The following is an 18,624-nucleotide window of genomic DNA, read 5'->3' as shown; positions in this document are numbered from 1 at the left end:
CTTAATAGAAATATTCTTAATAGAAATGCGATTGCTTTATTCAATAAACTAACTAAGCTTGACTAAGTAGAAAATCAGAAATCATGAAGGAAAATCGAATATCTACTGCTTGGTTGCCCCAAATATTTCCCATCTGCCTTTAGAGACTGTTGGATGAGGTCTGCTAGGAATTGATTACGCGCGCGAAGAATGAATCTGTTATTAAAGATACCAGAATACAAACAGAGGGAGGCATGTCGTCATAAGCATTAAACGATACATCATTGGCAAATAATTTTAACGATTAGTTTCTGTTTAGCATATTTTACTTTGAACTATTTTGATTTGAAGAACTTGAAGCTCTCAGTGTTCTCCGTATTTTAATGAAGGTAATATATTTTATTGAAGAAATACTCAAGCAAAATATTGAGGATCCTGCTTTTAAAAGAGATCCATATGTTAGAAAATAATTCATTAGCACTTTCTTTGAAGAATATTGAGTTCAAAAGATATTTCATTTATATGCTAAAATTTATTAATTATATGTAAGTTAAAGTTTTATAATGTATTATTTGATTATGTATTATATATTCTTGTGGAACACTTATTTCACTGTGTTTTATATGAATTTGTATTAATGCATTTTTTAATTGAATAATAATACTAACAATATTACTGGAACTTAGAGAAAAGTTTATTATTTTCCTTGAAAAATATAATCTATTTAAACTTAAGAATAAAATTTGGTTGATTTTTTTAATATTTTATATTAAAACAATAATTTCAACGTAGGAAAAGAACGAATGGCATTTTCTCTTAAAGTTTGGAGGATGCGATTTGAAGCTCCTTTTCGATAAACGGTTTTTTTTTATCTTTCTTTATTAGAAATAAACCTAATGAACAATATTTACATAGCATACAAAGATCAATGCCGATTCATTCATGTGCGATTCTTTCACATTGGTGTGTCATCTCTAGAGAATGGAAAAGAAATTCCTAAATATGTAGCCACAAACTGATTTCATTCTTTCTTCCCTATTGATTTTAATGATTAAGGTTTGAGTTACCACCACTTTAATGAAAGAACTTACCTTCCATGGGAGGAATTGGATTGTTGCTGGTGATGGCAGCAGGGATTTCAGCTTACAAATGCTACGACGATAGCATATTTTTGCTTTCCTCGGATGTCTAGGGAACAGGGGAAACTCTTTAAGAGTTAGAATTACAATTGATTCTGATTAAATGTAACACAATCATAATATTAAATTACTGCCATGTATCATGCGAATTTTATAGCTTAGTGAATGACTCCATTAAACATTATTAAATAATGAGAACAATTCCTCAGCTTTCCAATGTCTGGAATAAGTATCGAAAAATTACGAATTTATGCAAATCTGAATCTGATTAGGAAGTTATTCATCAGAATTTCATTAAAGTATAATTTACACCACAAGATGCCGTGGTAACAAATGATTAATAACAACGGAGCACTCTGGAGCAACATCTTTTCTCAATCCTAAAGATAATACTTTGCTAGCTATCATCATTTGAGCCTGATTAATCCATTTGCTAAATTGAAACTAAAATTAGGGTAATTAGCGAAGAATCTTATTCTGATTCCCAAGATGCCGTGATTACCAGTTAAGAAATTATCTTGTACTGAAATTGATTTCATGAAAGATAAATCATAAATTTGAGCCAGATGGTTTCAGCTAAGTCCATTTAATTTAACATTGTTGCTGTTTAAGTATTTGGAGAAGAGGATAGAAGTGTTGATGCGATATTTGACATTCGACCAAAGAGAAAAGTTATGAAATATATATATTCTAGTCCAGACATAGTTTCAAAGTGTAATTTAAAATTAAAGTAATCAAATCATAATTTTAAACTTAAGTAGATAAAAGCAATGCTCTTTGATTCAGAACTTTATTCCTTAAGGAGTTACCGTAATTATTCTACCATTGAAAAAGTATTTCAAAAGTAGTCATAGTCTGAACAAGTATTTAAAGGATTTTATAAGTGTATTTTTTTATCTCAATTACAAAAATCCATATCTAAATAGGAATTTTAAAGTTGGCAACATGATTTTTTTTAATTGCAAATTTATATATAAATAGAAAAAAAATCTGCATTAGTTTTCAAACATGAAATTCGTTTGCTCCGAATGTTTGAATTAATTAATTATCTCACGTGAATAAATTTAATGAAAACTCACTTTCAAATACGAGACTTTTAAAATAAATTAATATGATATTATCCAAGTATGTATGAAATTTTTTTAACTCTTTAAAAATGTCAACTTCGCACCGAAAATAAGCCCCGTTCTTTATTCTCATGATTCAGTTTGAAAAACAAATGAATTGTTAATCTGCTTATATGCGAATTGAATAGCGACCCCATAAGGATTATCTGAGAATTGGCGTGTTATCTATTGTTCTAACGTTATGTTCTAAACTGTTTTAGACTCTTTTAATAATTCAAAAATATTCCTGAATTATTTAAATGCATATTCATCCAACTAAAAAAACACGAAGTTATGAGAAAATAAGTTTGCAATTTACTAATATATTATCAATAGAGTTGCCATTTCTGCGTATTCATTAAAATATGATTTTACCAAAAACTGGTGTTCTTTAGAGTAGTTAAGTACTGAAAACAAACCGTAGAATATGATGCTTATATTTTGCGTGATTTACTTCATTGACTTTGTTTAATAGTAAGAGGATTAAATACTCTGCACTCAAACTTTGAAAAGGCAGTTTTCAGATATAAATATTTTAAGTAAAAAAAAATCACTTAAATAATTTTTATATCCATGAAGATGATTCTGACGAACTCTTTTAAATGAAGCACATATATGAGTAATATTTTAAAATGTTCAGAATAATTCACATTCTCAAATTAAATCTTTAAAAAAAGGAAATGATAAAAATTCTACGGGCCTTTAAAAAATTTTATCGTGCAAATGTGGGAATATTGGAGAGAGCAATTAATCTTTATTATAGAATCTATAGAATCTTCACAATGTACGCAATCGATAAAAACTACATGCTTTTGTTTGGTAGTTGAAAATCTCTTTTAAACAAATTACGGTAATCAATATAATATACATTGGAAATAGAGAATATAAATAAAAAAAAAATTTTATAAAGTAAAATTAATATGCAATCATAAAAAAATATATTTTACAAAATGATGTAAAATCAATTGCTTTAAAATTTCCCACTTAATATTTATTTTGAAATATATTTAGTGTTAATTTGTGTTCTATTTTACAGATGGAAACGCATATTAATGCATGAATCATTACTAATACTTTTTTAAATTAGAAATGGTCAAGTAGATTTTCTGAAGTATGCTTTTCACTCAATTTCTGAAAATAAACTTTTCTAAATGTTTGGTCTAAATGTCTTCAAATATTTATTATTCATATACAAAACTTTACGGTTTTTACATTAAAATGTAGTTTTGTTGAGAAAAATTTCGAAGAAATTCTGCTAACGTGTAAAATGTCGATTTGGTTTGTGTACAATAAATAATGGTTTCACCTTCTGTACGATGCAAAAACTCAAATTATAGTAATAATTGAAAAACTCAATACATATAAAACAAATAAAATGACTCTTGCAAACATTTCCCTATAAATGTTAATTCATATTAAAATTTTGAAAATCTAAGAAAAAAAAAGAAGCTAAAGATGCATATTCTACTTTCGCTTTCAATTCTTGAGCATTACGAAGCTAAACACAGAATACAGTATATTTTGTAAGTATATAAAAAATTAAATAATAATAATAAATGAAAAAAGCCTACAACAACAGTTCTGTTAGTTCGTATGTTTTAGACAGAGGCATTTTACCATATAATGTTCAATTTATTTCTTTTAAGTTCAATATATTCCCTCGATATCTATTTTCATTTTCTTGAAATAGCAAAACCTGATAGTCAATCAAATAAAAAACATTTACAGCTTTTATGATATTTTATTATTTGTCATTTCGCCACTAAGCGTCCATCGCTCTTATTTTGGTTGCCTTCAATTTATTGGTCAATTTTTTGCAATAACAGCATTTTTTAATTCAAATATGCTTTTTTATTAATGTTGTATTTTTGGGATAAAAATTAATGAAGGAACGAATACTATCACTTCGTTATATTCACTTACTACAAATGAATTATATTAAACTCTGAATAGATCTTTAAGCATCTAATAATATTATTTTCTTCTAATTTAGAATCATTCATTTATTTAATTTTTGAATTATTTTACTATTACTTCATCAATAAGGTATTTGAATTTTGGAATATAAAATCAATGTTAACATACATGCATCAAATTAAAAATAATCCATTTTAGGAACAGAAATAGTAAAATATAAAAAAAAATTATATTAATAATGAATATTTGTGCAAAATGCTATTGAATTCCACGAATAATCGCAAATGTAATGATATATTGCAAACGTCTAAAACATAAAAATAAATAAATAAAAAAAATCATAAAAAAATAAACAATTCAAAATTGATTAAATTTAAATATTTGAAACGTTATGAAATGAGTTGGAAATTTTTATTTGAATCCCAAAGATAAAATATACCAAACTATTTATTTATAAGAAAGCCAAGAAATAATTCAGTGTTTTAATCGATATAAAAAGATTATCAAAAGATTATAAAAAAGATAGATCTAAAAGGAAAAGGAATATTTAATGCATCTTGTGCTTACATAATCTATTTCCTATCTTCCGATTCAACAACCATTGTTTTATATCTATTTTTAATTATTAAATTGCATTCTAAATTGTTATGAAAATATCATTTTGATATGCAAAGACATCTGATGTGAAAAACTTATGGAAAATATTAAAAATTCCACAAAAAGGGAAACATTGTGAAATATTTCCAGTAAAATAAAGAGAATTTCTTATCGAATTATTTGAGAATGATTGCTACATAAATTCAAAGCCAGAAAATCACATTCCAAATCAGTTTTGCTTGTCAGAGTGTCAGATTAATAGAAAATAGAGCATTTATTTGAAACTCTATCTTAAGATTTTAGTTTAAAGAAATTTTTGTTTCGATACGAAATAGTCACGTTTGAAACTCTCCATATTTAGATATACAGAATTGTTTCTTTTACATTACATATCATGATGTAAAATTTGAGACATAATCGTGTTGGATTAAATGCCATTAGAGATGAATAAAAAACTATTACTGAAGTACTAAAGAAATTTATTTATCAAAATGTAAAAGTCTCGGAACCTTTTTCACTCTGACGAATATTGAGTTGGAAAACTTTGTCATTCTCTGTCTTGAAATGAAAAAAAAAAAAAAAAAAAAAATATTTTTAGAAATATGCTTAATGTCTCATATTTTTCATAAACATTATTTATAAGACATTCACACTTTTTATTTCAAATTTAAGAAATGTAAATGATTGAAAAACTAGATACAATTTCATTTTATAATTCGCTTGCATTGAACAGTCCCGCGTCGACGTCCTGGCCTAGGGGTAACGTGTCTTCCCAGTGAACTTGCCATCTCAGGTTCGAGTTCTGGTTCGTGTATGGTTGTTTTTTACCCTTTGTTCTATTTGTGAGGTGTGTGAAAGAACTTCTCTGTAAAAAGGGCTTGTACAAGCAAGCGAATATCTATGTATCATCTTTATATGAGCAAGAAGTCGGACTTCTGCCCTCAGCGGCCTTTACCCTCAGAATCTATCGAACAAACACGGCATAAAATCGCTGACTTCGTCAGCAGACTTTTCTATGGCAAGTGCCAGAAGTTAATAACAATAATAGTCCTATTAGCATTCATTAAAATTCTACTATATGAAAAGGAGGGGGAATAAGGTAACAGAGAATTCAGTTTACACTTTCAAGTTCACGAATACATAAAGAGTATATATTAATATATACTCTTTATGTAATTATATATATTATGTATATATATATATATATATATATATATATATATATATATATATTTAACATATATTAATGTGTTAAATATATAATATATATAATATACATAATGTCTCTCTATCTATCCGTCTGTCTGTAAGTACGATATACAATCTATATTTATATTTTGTAATACTTAGACCATTCTGAGGAAATCTGTCTGACCGAGTTATGAGCATTTCTGAATTTGTGAACACAATGACTGCCAAACGTAAATAGTTAGATCATTAAAATTTAGTAAAAAGGTTTCATACCTAAAAAGTAGATACGTATTAAAGTTTGAACCGAATCTAAAAAACTGTTGACCTTCTGTAGCCGTGCACTTTCGCTTACATGTAAATGCAATAACTCAGAAACGAAGTTCTTAAATAAATGAAATTTGGCATGTGATCTTGTGGTTATATTTGTAGGTTTGTGTCAACTTTGGACGAAAAATAGGTATATCCCCAATGAAAAATTTGATTCCGGATACTTGTGTATTAACCGCATGGATCAGTTGAAAAGCATCGTCAAGGACCCGAAGTGCTCCGTATCTCACGCCAAGGGTCAAAATTTTACAAATTATATTCGCCAAAGTTATGCAAAGTATTCACGGCTTCAAGATCCACAGTTTTAAGTAGAAAGAGGAAATATTACCATTATTAGAATGTTTGAAAAAAGGTTTTGCGGAGACCGCTACTATTGTTTCATGTTATTCTTTATGGTCTAATCTCAAAATAAAAACCTATCAAACTGTGATGAAATGTAACGAAAAGTTAAATGTTGTTTTTTTTATTATTTCTGAAACTCTCAGAGCTTTTTTAATATTGCTAAACAAATTCTTCTCACAATATTTCCTATTTATTCTTTTAAGGAAGATAATATGATATGTCTTCGAACTCTCTATAAACTTAATAGCTAGTTTAGTTTAGTTATATTAACGTCCCGTTTAAAGCAACACTAGGGCTATTTTGGGACGGACCTCGTAATTTTGGACCTCGGTCAGATGACGAGGACGACACCTGAGCTGGCACCCCCCTCTCCACACCACACCACACCAGAGGGAGGACGTTTGGTCATGACGAATTTAACGTGCAACAGACCCTCTTACACGACGGTTCTTCGGTGGAATCGGGACACGAACCTGAAACCCTTCGGTTCCGAAGCCGAGACCTTACCACCAGGCCACCGCGGCCCTCAACTTAATAGCTAGTATTCTTTTATTAAAATAGGCTATTTCCAGATTTAAAAAAATTGCTATTCCTTCGAAGCAATATTCATTCCATAAGATATTCGATACATTTGCTGAGAAAATTTTACCGTGATTTTAGCATTAAAATGTTTTCCAACTTTTGTCCAAATTCACTCATTTCAGATCGGTACTTCCCGAACTATGACATCAAAACAAAAATACAGCGTATAGCGGGCATAAATATTTTATACGCTTCTCATGCTGATTTCCTCGATATTTCAAACATTCATTCTTTAACAGGTCCGAATCTTCTTTAAAAAAAAATATAGAACTTCAAATAGGTGTTGAAAAATGACTTTTGGAACAAAAACTGAATAAAATTCCCTTCACTTCCATTCTTATGATTAAGATGAACCATTAAATCCTCCTGCTGTGCAATGAAAGAAGTTGCAAAATCTTAAAAGTTTTCTCTCAGTTCTTTCGGACTTTTGGTGAAATGTGTACTCTTCTTCAGAACTCTTTCTTCTGAAATATGTACCCTTGTTCAGAGCGCGTTGGATTTCCATTTTTATGACTATGACCCTAATAAATCTTTATACCCATAAATTTTAGCCGAATCTCTAGATATAAAAATATTTGAGAATGGATTCTGGAAAATCCTATACTTCAGTTAATTTGGGTCCACTGTTTTAGGCTTATTAAAAGTTACAAATGTTTTGAAACGTTTGCATGAAATGAATGAAAACCAATGAAAGAAAATAAATGAATTGTTAAATTATTTCTGGAAAAAATAATATTTAATCTCAAATTTTGCTAAAATTTAAGTTCGGATTTTCAATCTACACAAAGCAAGAAGATAAATACATTTTTTCCCCAAGATCATTTATACATTCATTTACAACTAAAGATACTTTTCTATAATTTCGAGACCGAGTCTATAATTTTTAATTTATTATGTTGCTTTCTTGGAATGTGAGTTTCATTGATTAACATACGAATTAACAGACATTCTTAACTGGTTTCGACACCAATAACCTGCGATTGGCGACATATTTAGAGAAAGCATGGGAACTTGGTGGCAGATTTGATGATTTTGTTGATGAAGATTCTGGAAATTTCAAGAATGTTGACAATAGCACTATTAGGATTTCAGACACACTTTTTCTTGTAGGAAATCCTCGGTCTGGTAAAAAAAAAACTTATATAAAAACAAGAGAGCCAAAGCAAAGCAGCAAGTGGAATTTTCGATTAAGTATGCTGATCACAGAGTGATTTATCTAGCTGTAATCTAAGTACTATTGATTTCTCCACCTGTTTGTGTTGTGAATTTCTACAAATGCAGTTGGTTGTGTACACCACGGCTGTGTTTTCTTGCCTGTGATTCGTGCATTTTTCCCTTCTCTTTTGTGGAATTAAATATCGTTTTCCATTATTATCTGTTGTGATGGACTTTCTTTACCATATATCCATCGAACGATTTTCGGTAACAGTATCGCAAATGAATGCAAAATGACAAATTATGAAAGAATAGCTCATGATTATTATTAAAATTTTTGCATGAAAACTGGAGGTTTATTTAATGGATTTTTTTATGGTTTATATTTAAATGTCTAGAAGATATTCCAAATGAAATACAAAGATAGTACGAATTTTCTAAGCAACTTTCAAATAATAAAGACTGACGATGCAATAAAAAAGAAGACAGAAATGGGTTTTACGTTCAATGAAATGTATAACTGCATATGACTTGGATATTTTATTAGAGAAACAATTTTTAATCAAAGCTTTATTTTCATACGCAAATTGAAATATATTTTCAGGTTTCATCCTCTTCATTTGACCACGATTCAAAATTGCGAGGTCCCTTCCAAAATAACCCTAGTGTTGCTTTAAAACGGGACGTTAATATAACTAAACTTCAAGAAATTTAACTTCGGATGTATCTAAATCAAACTAAAACTCTTCTTAACTCGAAAAAATTACTTTACCATATTAAGCATTATATTTGATATTCAGAAATCAGCTAACCTAAACCTATTTTATTTAATAAATAAAAGTCATAATGCTGTTTTTTTTTCTTCTCGATAACACGTATGTATAAATGAGTATATTTGATCAATAAAACTAAAATAATACGTATCCGGAATGCTTTTTCAAGCATTCTCAATATTTAACACCTCCTTATTAAGTCCTGATTAAATAAGTCTTGATCGCGAGAAATATTTCATTCAGATGGTACGCCTGAATTCATTAACAGGCAATAATAAACTTGGTACTGGTGATGAGTAACGTTTTCTGCTATATCAAAATGGCGTCTCCCACCAGGGAGCATCTTAGAAATAAGGATGAGAAGCTTCCGGTTGGTTTTCACCTCCCTGGTGGATGCAGAAGTGGTGGAAGTCGGCTGTGTCCTATGCATGACGGAACGTACGTCCCACGGGAAGGGTTGTACCGTGGTCACTGATGGCCCTTAGAACTAGACCACAGTTTCCTTCAGGGTTTCAGTTGCGGCAGTCCAGTCATTTAAGTTTTTCCTGTGAGTTCCCAGAGTAGTCAATTTGTGATATATCAAAACGGCGTCTTCCACCAGGGGACATCTCAGAAATGAGGATGAGAAGCTTCCGGTATGGTTGTTGGTTCTGATGGGTACAGAAATGTTGGGGATCGACTACCTCCTTTCGATGACAGGACGTACTTCCCACGGGAATGGTTGTACCGTGGCCGGTGATAGCCCTTGGGACTCAACCACGGCTTCCGTCAGCTTTGCTGTTGCGGAGATTAAGTCATTCAGTTTTTTCAGTGTGTCTTGAGGCGGATAGGAATAGCCAATGTAGTCAAATGGTGTATATCAAATTTATAAAACATTTTCAGACTCAAAAGAGCTTGTAAATGTTTTATAAATTTTACTGTCTGTGTTTGTATTTTTTCCAAAGCATATTTCATTTATTTATTTCACTTCAAATAATATCCCTCAGATGTGCGATATCGGAACAACAAAACATCCTATGACGTAAGTAAAAATTTCGAATGCCTCTCATGCTGACTTCCAAACTCATTTTCAAACACACCCTTCACGATATTGAGGCCCTTATAAAAACAGGCACCATCAAATATTCTTTGAAATATATCTTCTGAAACAGAAAATAAAATAGAAACCCCTTCACTTCCATTCGCATTATTAAGAGAGTCCATAAAAATCGTCTGCTGTGGAACAAAAATGAAAGAAAATGGAAAATCTTAAAAGTTCCGCGATTCTTTCGGACTTTTGATCAAATATGTACCCTTGTTCAGAGCGCGTTGGATTTCCATTTTTATGACTGTGACCCAAATAAATCTTCACTCTCATAAATCACCACTGAATCTCTAAATATAAACATACTAGAGAGTAATTCTCGACAAATCCTCTCCCTCACTTGGGCTTTTTGAAACTTCAGAAGAATTTGAAACATTCGTGTGAAATATGGAATAAAGAGAAAGAAAAAATTATAAAACAATTTCTTGCAATTTGCGGTGTGTTGAAGTTTCACAAAATTTTAAAGAGTTTTTTTTTCAAGCTTTATTTCGCAATTGATATAAAGTGAAAAAAAATTATGAGGGGATATATGGTTTTAGTTTTACGTCTAAAATATATAATATTCTTTTTATATTTTCAATCAAAAATATATTTGGCAATAAATATATGATTCGCCTCACATTTTTCGATTTCTTTGAGATTGGAAGTGAACTTCTTGTAGAAATCAATATCAAAATATTAAATATATATATATATATATATATATATATATATATATATATATATATATATATATATATATATATATATATATATATATTTGGAAATTGTTTCATTAAATTTACGCTTTCATTTGAAAATTGTTTGACTTTTAAATGCTTCTATGAAAATGTGAACCCCAATTTTTTTTTCTAACAATTCACTATAAACACTTTTATTGCAATCTTTTGAAAGGATGAATGTTTAGCTAATGTTGTTGAGAAATACGTAATGAAATATAACGACATCCTCTCTGCCAAAACTACTCCACTGGACAACACGTTGGAACTAGTAATATGAAATTTGGTACATAGCAATTTCTTAGGTAATAAATAAAATTGTTCAATAATAATAAAAAATATAAATACAATAATGTAATTTTAATGATAAAATTTCTTAGGTAGTAAATAAAATAGTTAAATTAGAAAATAGTTCAATAATAATAAAAAATATAAATACAATAATATAATTTTAATAATAAAATTTTTTAGGTAGTAAATAAAATAGTTCAATAATAAATTAAAAAATAGTTCAATAATAATAAAAAATATAAATACAATTATATAATTTTAATGATAAAATTTCTTGGGTAGTAAATAAAATAGCTAAATTAAAAAAATAGTTCAATAATAATAAAACATATAAATACAATAAAATAATTTTAATAATAAAATTTCTTAGGTAGTAAATAAAATAGTTCAATAATAAATTAAAAAATAGTTCAATAATAATAAAAAATATAAATACAATAATATAATTTTAATGATTAAATTTCCTAGGTAGTAAATAAAATAACTAAATTAAAAAATGGTTCAATAATAATAAAACATATAAATACAATAATATAATTTTAATAATAAAATTTCTTAGGTACTAAATAAAATAGTTCATTAATAAATTAAAAAATAGTTCAATAATAATAAAAAATATAAATACAATAATATAATTTTAATGATAAAATTTCTTAAGTAGTAGATAAACAGTTTAATAATAAATTAAAAAATAATTCAATAATAATAAAAAAATTTCAAAATTTTCATTAGATATTTTATTTATAGTTGAATCGAAATGCCAATGCTTTTCTTACTGAACATATTGCTACGCATGAAAAATGTTTAAGTAATAAATATCAAAAATAATACAATTTTTATGACATTCTTTAAAATGAGAAATTATTAATTTTTTAACTTTTTTAAGTTCTAAAAATAAGTTCTTCAGAAAAATTAATATATAGAAACACTAATAAACATGTTTTCTATTATTAGTTAGATATTATTCATTATTAAATATCAAAAATTATATAATATTTTTTAATGAACAATTATTAATTTTTACATTTTTTTTTAAGTTTTAAAAATAAATTTTTCAGGTATATTACTTTTTTTCATGAAATTTGTTATTTACTTTTAAAGATTTTTTTAAAAAAATTTTCATAATTTGTAGTTGCCAGATTCCTGGGAACGAGGTTGTCGACTTTTTGGCCAAAAGGGGTGCAAGAGTCCCCCAGAGACCTTTCAAAAGCCTCTAATTTCATTCAGTTAAACTCCTGATAAAAAGCCTCCAGGATAAAACATTCCAGGATATGCCTCCAGGATAAAACAGAGAGCACTGTGTGACTCTGTGGTAAGCCATGGGTTTCACTGCTTGAGGATACACAAATTCTCCTAGAAGTGCAGCTGTGGCACTTTTCCGCCATGCCAGTATATGCCACGAATGTTAGTACCGCATACTTGTATTGGCTTGGGCTTTGATTCTCTTATGTCCTCTATGCTGACAACATCACATTTTTGATGCTACTCATCTTTGTGCTCTGCACTTGTGTTTTTAAACTGTAAAGTTCAGAAATATTGGAAAGCTAGAGATCTAATTGGATCATAACCAATCTTCTGAGCATTTATAGTAAATAAATAATTTTTAGAGTAATATTTTTAATTGTTTCGATCACTCGGTTTGCGATGGTATAAAATACATTTTTTTGTGTATGACATTAAAATTAAATTTTAGAAATAGAATAAACATAGGCAAAAATAGAATTTAGAACAATAATAGAATAAAAAAATATATACTTAAATTATTATCATGTTATTATTCCTCGGACTAAAAGCCCTTATCTAAAGTTTTTTTTTTACTTTATTTTTTATTTAATTTTTCACTTTCTAGTTCCGGATGTATGACTCTTTTTTTACGTTTGACATCATACATTTTATTTTTCTATTCTCCGAGAAACCAGATACATACAAGGAATTCTTATACAGTTTTATAAATATTTTTCCTTTATAAATAGAAATTTATATCAATGGAAATTTGAATGAATGCTTTTCCATCTAAAAACTCCATTCGAAACCCACGCATAAGAATTTTTTTAACAATTTTTAAGGTCTCTCTCAGAACTGTAAATATTAATGGGTGTAAATATATTATACAACTCTTCTTTTCTAAAAAGTTATAAAAGTAGTGACAAATCTTATAACTGTCGCATAAAGGAAACTGGCAGGAATTGAAATAATTTACCACCTATATCTATGTACTTTTATATAACTGAATTTGTCTAATGTTTATGAAATTGGAACATTAAAATAGATTTGCAAATATTTTTCACTTAAAATGAGTTGTTTTCATGCTTGTAAAAAAGCAAACATTTTGTTTCTATTTTTTTATTAAATTTCTAATATATGATAATTCTGAAATTTTATGCAGTTATTTTTTCTCAATCACAGTATAATATTTTGTTACTTTTAGAATTCTTAAATATTAAATAAAAGTAGTTTTAACTAAAAATTGGTTTAAAACAGATGGTGTAATCAAATAGTATCATCCTAAAATATTAACTTTTGGTTTCTGATTGCAGATTTTCATAAATTATAAAATATATTATGAACTAAAATGAGGAAAATAATAATTAAAAAAATGTTTTTATATTGTAATAAATAAAAAAGAATATTTATGTCGAAATAGATCAATAATATAGAGAAATGGGGACATAATATATTATCATAAAAAAAGAAATTCATTGGCATTATATTTTACAAATCTGGTTATAATTGTGATTAAAATCAGAATCAAATTCTCATATTTTACTGTCTATATTTTTGATAAAATTATGGAGATAATGATGTGGAACTATTAGAAGATTAGAATTAAAATAATTATTGTTAGAAAAAGGATATTACTAATGGCATTTAAATATTTAATTTCATAATAGAATATTAAATACATATACGTAAATTAGAATGTTGATTTTTAGAATTCAAAACTCTTCCAAGAAGATTTGTACTATTTTCTTACAATAAGGATTCAGATATCGAAAATTACCCTAGTTTGGGGATGGTAATTTGCGCGTGACGTTTCGAAGTTTAGACGCACGCGTTCGATTCCCAACTAAAGCTTAAATATAATCCGTCATCTTCTACCAATAGTTCGCTAACTGAAAGTGGACCACCTATTGTCAATTATTATTTGCTAAATATGTTAAAGATTATAAGCAAATATATATATATATATATATATATATATTTCGCATGGCCGTGAAAGCCACGAGTATTCATATTTTTATTTTCAGTGCCATGCTCTTGAGAATTGTATGCTTCGTAGTATAGTAAAGCAAACCGTTACTTAATAGAATGATAATTACGAAAGATCATAGGGAGCAATCTTCGATGATTTTTTCAGCGATTAAACGCTAACATACGGTTAATACACGAGAAATAGAAAGTTGGATTGTACTTTGGACATTTTTATTTAACCACCTATCGAAACCAGAATTTGACACAGAACTTAATTTGGTCATAAGATCACATATCAAATTTCATTCCTTAATGTTTTTTTTAAAATTTTCGCCCATATGTGCACACGAAAAATACAGAATTTAAAATGTTTTTGCTAATGTTTTTGTTAAATATTATCTATCTAGCTATCGAGTTCAGTGAACTAGGAGGCTGAACAGACAAATCTCCTGGGAGTGAATCTCACCCAAAATTTGACATAAATCTACAAATTTAGTAATAAGTTCATATACCTTATTTCATACTTCTATCATAAAGCTTCTTTGAATTATAGTGTTCTAATGCAGACAAACGAGAGGACACAATTCCAAAAATTGGTTTTTAGGATTCATTGAAATCTGTAAGCTGTCGCAATCGTAAATCCGTCAAAGTTTTCAGTTCAAATCTTTTGATGATTATAATACATTCTATTTGCCTACTTCGTATATGAAAAAATAAAACAATACTTTTTCTGAATATCAGGAAGTAAGCAGAAAAGCAGAAGCAGGGAAAGCAGAAAAAAAGAAGGAAAACTATATAAAATCACAATGAAAATCAAAAAAATTCTTAACATCCTAAAAAATATCTAATATTTTGAACTTTCTTTATAAATATGATTAAAATGATAATTTGCTTAAAACTTTTCCTTTCAATCAGCACATAATGCAATTACTTTCCTTTGACGTATGAATTTCGAATCGAGAAATAATTTTCTACTTCTTAAAACACTAATAAAGAATGTTGTAAAATCGTTTAATTTTTATATTTAATGTTATATTAAAAATATACTATACGACATTCGAGACAGAAAAGAATAAAAATATCATTTTGAGTAAATGTCATTAAAAATATATTTATATCTCTAAGCAATTCGAACATTTATTTCATCAAACAATAAATACATTTTATAATGCTACTTTATTTAAATATAAGCATACATTTGGTAATGAAACAGTAAAAAAGAAAGTTCGTATTGTCGTCATCTTATGACAATTTCAAAGTCTACCGTCTACTTAAATTGCAGATGAAGTTGTAAAATATATCTTAAAACTCTGCCTTTTGAATTTCATATTGAGATTATTTTCTATATAAATAACAAACGCAGAGTTTATGTTTTTATTCTTTCAGAAATTTTATATATAATTAAAAATAAAAGGAAATGTAAGTTCTCCTGATCACGAACTAAAAGGTTGTTGCACTTAGAAAATAAATTCCTCCTTTCTCAAATTTAAATAAGAAAGCTGAACTTGTTAAAAGTTTCTTAAAATTTTAACGAAACCTAGAATAACCCCTAATACTTCTGGAAATCTATTTTATAAGCCATTCTTTTCTCATATTTCATTCGGATAGTCAGGATCTTTGGAATTGCCGAATAGCTTAAGCTCGCGGACTCATATTCCTCAAAGCAAACGATTTGTCGAGAATATATTCTCAAGCAAGCTTATACTTAAAGATTCGACAAAGATTTATGGGAAAAAGGATTTATTTGGGTCGGAGTCATAAAAATGGAAATCACACGCGTTCTGTATAAGACTACACATTTCATCAAGAATCCGAAAGATTTACAGAAACTATTAGGATTTTTCATTTTCTTTTTATTTCAGCTCAAACTATTTTTATAGTCAATCATAAGAAAGAAAAATAAGAATTTCTATCCAGATTATATTCCAAAAGACATATTTCAATTCATATTTGGCGATACTTATTTTTATTACAGGAAAAGGGGTTAGCATCTGTCAATAAATGAATGCCCTAAAAATTTGTGCATATTAGCATGAGAAATGTTTAACATTTTTATATTTATCTTGATCTTGTTTTTTCTATATAACGGATACAGAAAACAAAGAATTTGATATAAAATTAACAAAATTCAGAAATATAGAGTATGTTAAGCATTTACAGAATATGCATTCTTAACACATTAAAAATGTGCAGAAATGTGAAACTAAATTATAACATGTATTGTAATAACATGTATAACATGTATGTAGAGCTCTTATACATGTATTGCCTCATGTTATAAGAGCTCTACATTGCCTCATGTTATAAGAGCCGCAAATAAACTACATCCGTCAATGAATTTTGCATAAATGTTTCAAAAAAAATAATGGATATCGTCCAAGTTTATAAAATTTAATTTAATAAGCAGAATAAAAGAAACAATGTTTTACATCATAAAAAATAGATGGCAAAAGGTAGCAAAAAAGAATAGTTGGAACGTGAGTAAAAATTACCGAATTATAATTATTGTGATATGAATAAATTATTACAATAATTGTAGACAATAAAACATAAGCAGACAGAAAATTGCAAGACAAAAAAACATCTCACCGCAAGCAACTAAAGAGCTCGCTTTGCGATCAATATTTTAAAAAGAGAATTGGGTTGACTGACTTGTCTTTCACAATTATAAAAATTTTCTGATAAGGAGACAATTTTTTTTATCTCCCGAGTAATAGTTGCTAATAATGATATCGTCTAAATTCTTATATTTTCTAGAACCTTAATTTTTGTCGCTAAATGGTCGCAAAATTTGTCGTTCATAGATGAGAATATTCGATCTGGTATCCGTTCAACATCCATTAAAATTTTCTATCTGTTCATTACGATGTGACTGACAGTATAATGAAGCAATTTTACAATTACAATTACAAAATACAATACAATTACATTACAATAATTACAATTACAAAAATGTTACAAAATTTTCTAGGATTTTAAAAACAAAAGAAAATTATACACCCATGAAAGTATTAAAAAATGAAAGTATCTTATGTTTCTCTGTTATTGGAAATTGAGGTAGATGTTCCAGCACAAAAGTTACTTATTTCGGCTCTATCAAGTTGCCTTTATATTTGATCGTCGTGTCTTAAGATCGTCCTTTGCAATACTTAAAGTAGCCTGCAGGTAAAAAACGTTTCCTGCTCGTTGTACTGTGAAGTTCAATTCCTACGGAACTACTAGAATGTCCAAGGAACTGGCGCAATTTAAATCGAATGCCGGAAAATGTCCTACAGCATCTTTTATATTCCTCATACATTCTTAAAGATTCAAGTACACCGGATCTAAGCCGGGGAAATGATCTCTCCGAAACTTTCTCAGATATTTTTCCAACGAAGATCTTCATTTTTACTGAATCTATCGTGTGAATATCTAATACGGAATCTATTTCTCAACTGATTAAAACCAAAATTTCAAAATGAACTACAGAAATCTCAAGATAATGCACCGAATTTCATCGATTTAAGTCATTTCGATTCTGAATTATTGTATTTACATGCATGTAAGACCGATAGGCAGTCAATCTTTGGTCGGATTTGGTTCAGAATTCGATAAGATACATTTTAGATGCTAAACTTGTGTACTGAGTTTTATTTATCTAGATCTTTATATTTTGTAAGTGTTGCGCTCATTTATATTTAAACAGTAAGATATACCAATTCACTTTGAATTGATTAAATTGAAAATTTTATAGAAATATACAAACTGATCTTAAGTTCAAGCACCAAATTTTCTTTGTTTACCTCAAACCCTATTTCAGCTATTGTATCCACAGTCTAACAAATATGATTGCAAAAATTTACTTTTCAGATTCAGGGTTTAATTTAGTTATATTAACGTCCCGTTTTAAAGCAAGTCTAGGGCTATTTTGGGACGGACCTCGTCATTTTGAACAGCAGGTCAGATGACGAGGACGGCACCTGAGCTGGCATATCCCTCTCCACACCACGCCACGCTAGCGGGAGGACGTTTGGGCAAGACGTTTAACGTGCACCATACCCGCTTACACGACGGTTCACGACATCAAACGATAAAGTTCTCTATCAAGTTTCAAAAAGTTCTGAGTCATTCATTTTCAAACACACCACCATCCCTTTTACTGTGTTACAGTCGCAATAAGCGAAAGTACTATTATGATCTATCTAAAGTATCTTATGAGATAGCAACTAAATAAAGCTCCTTTCCCAACTT

At 28.4% G+C, this 18,624-nt stretch overlaps 1 protein-coding gene across 4 annotated transcripts in view; it reads right to left on the bottom strand.

Moving 5' to 3' along the window:
• LOC129983991 (relaxin receptor 2-like) overlaps positions 1–18,624 on the bottom strand; it is a 359,185-nt gene that overhangs the window by 205,933 nt on the left and 134,628 nt on the right. For 2 of the 4 annotated variants that reach the window (XM_056093731.1, XM_056093730.1), the window contains exon 2: positions 1,071–1,167. The exons of the other annotated variants lie outside the window; for them this stretch is intronic. The gene's annotated coding sequence lies outside the window, so the exon portion shown is untranslated. The remainder of the gene's footprint in view (positions 1–1,070; positions 1,168–18,624) is intronic. 4 annotated transcript variants of the gene reach the window in all.

Source organism: Argiope bruennichi, chromosome 9 (assembly GCF_947563725.1).
Source record: "Argiope bruennichi chromosome 9, qqArgBrue1.1, whole genome shotgun sequence".
NCBI classification, from domain to species: Eukaryota; Metazoa; Arthropoda; class Arachnida; order Araneae; family Araneidae; genus Argiope; species Argiope bruennichi.
Note: the sequence above shows the minus strand (reverse complement) of the source record. Positions and strands in the feature narration are given on the sequence as shown.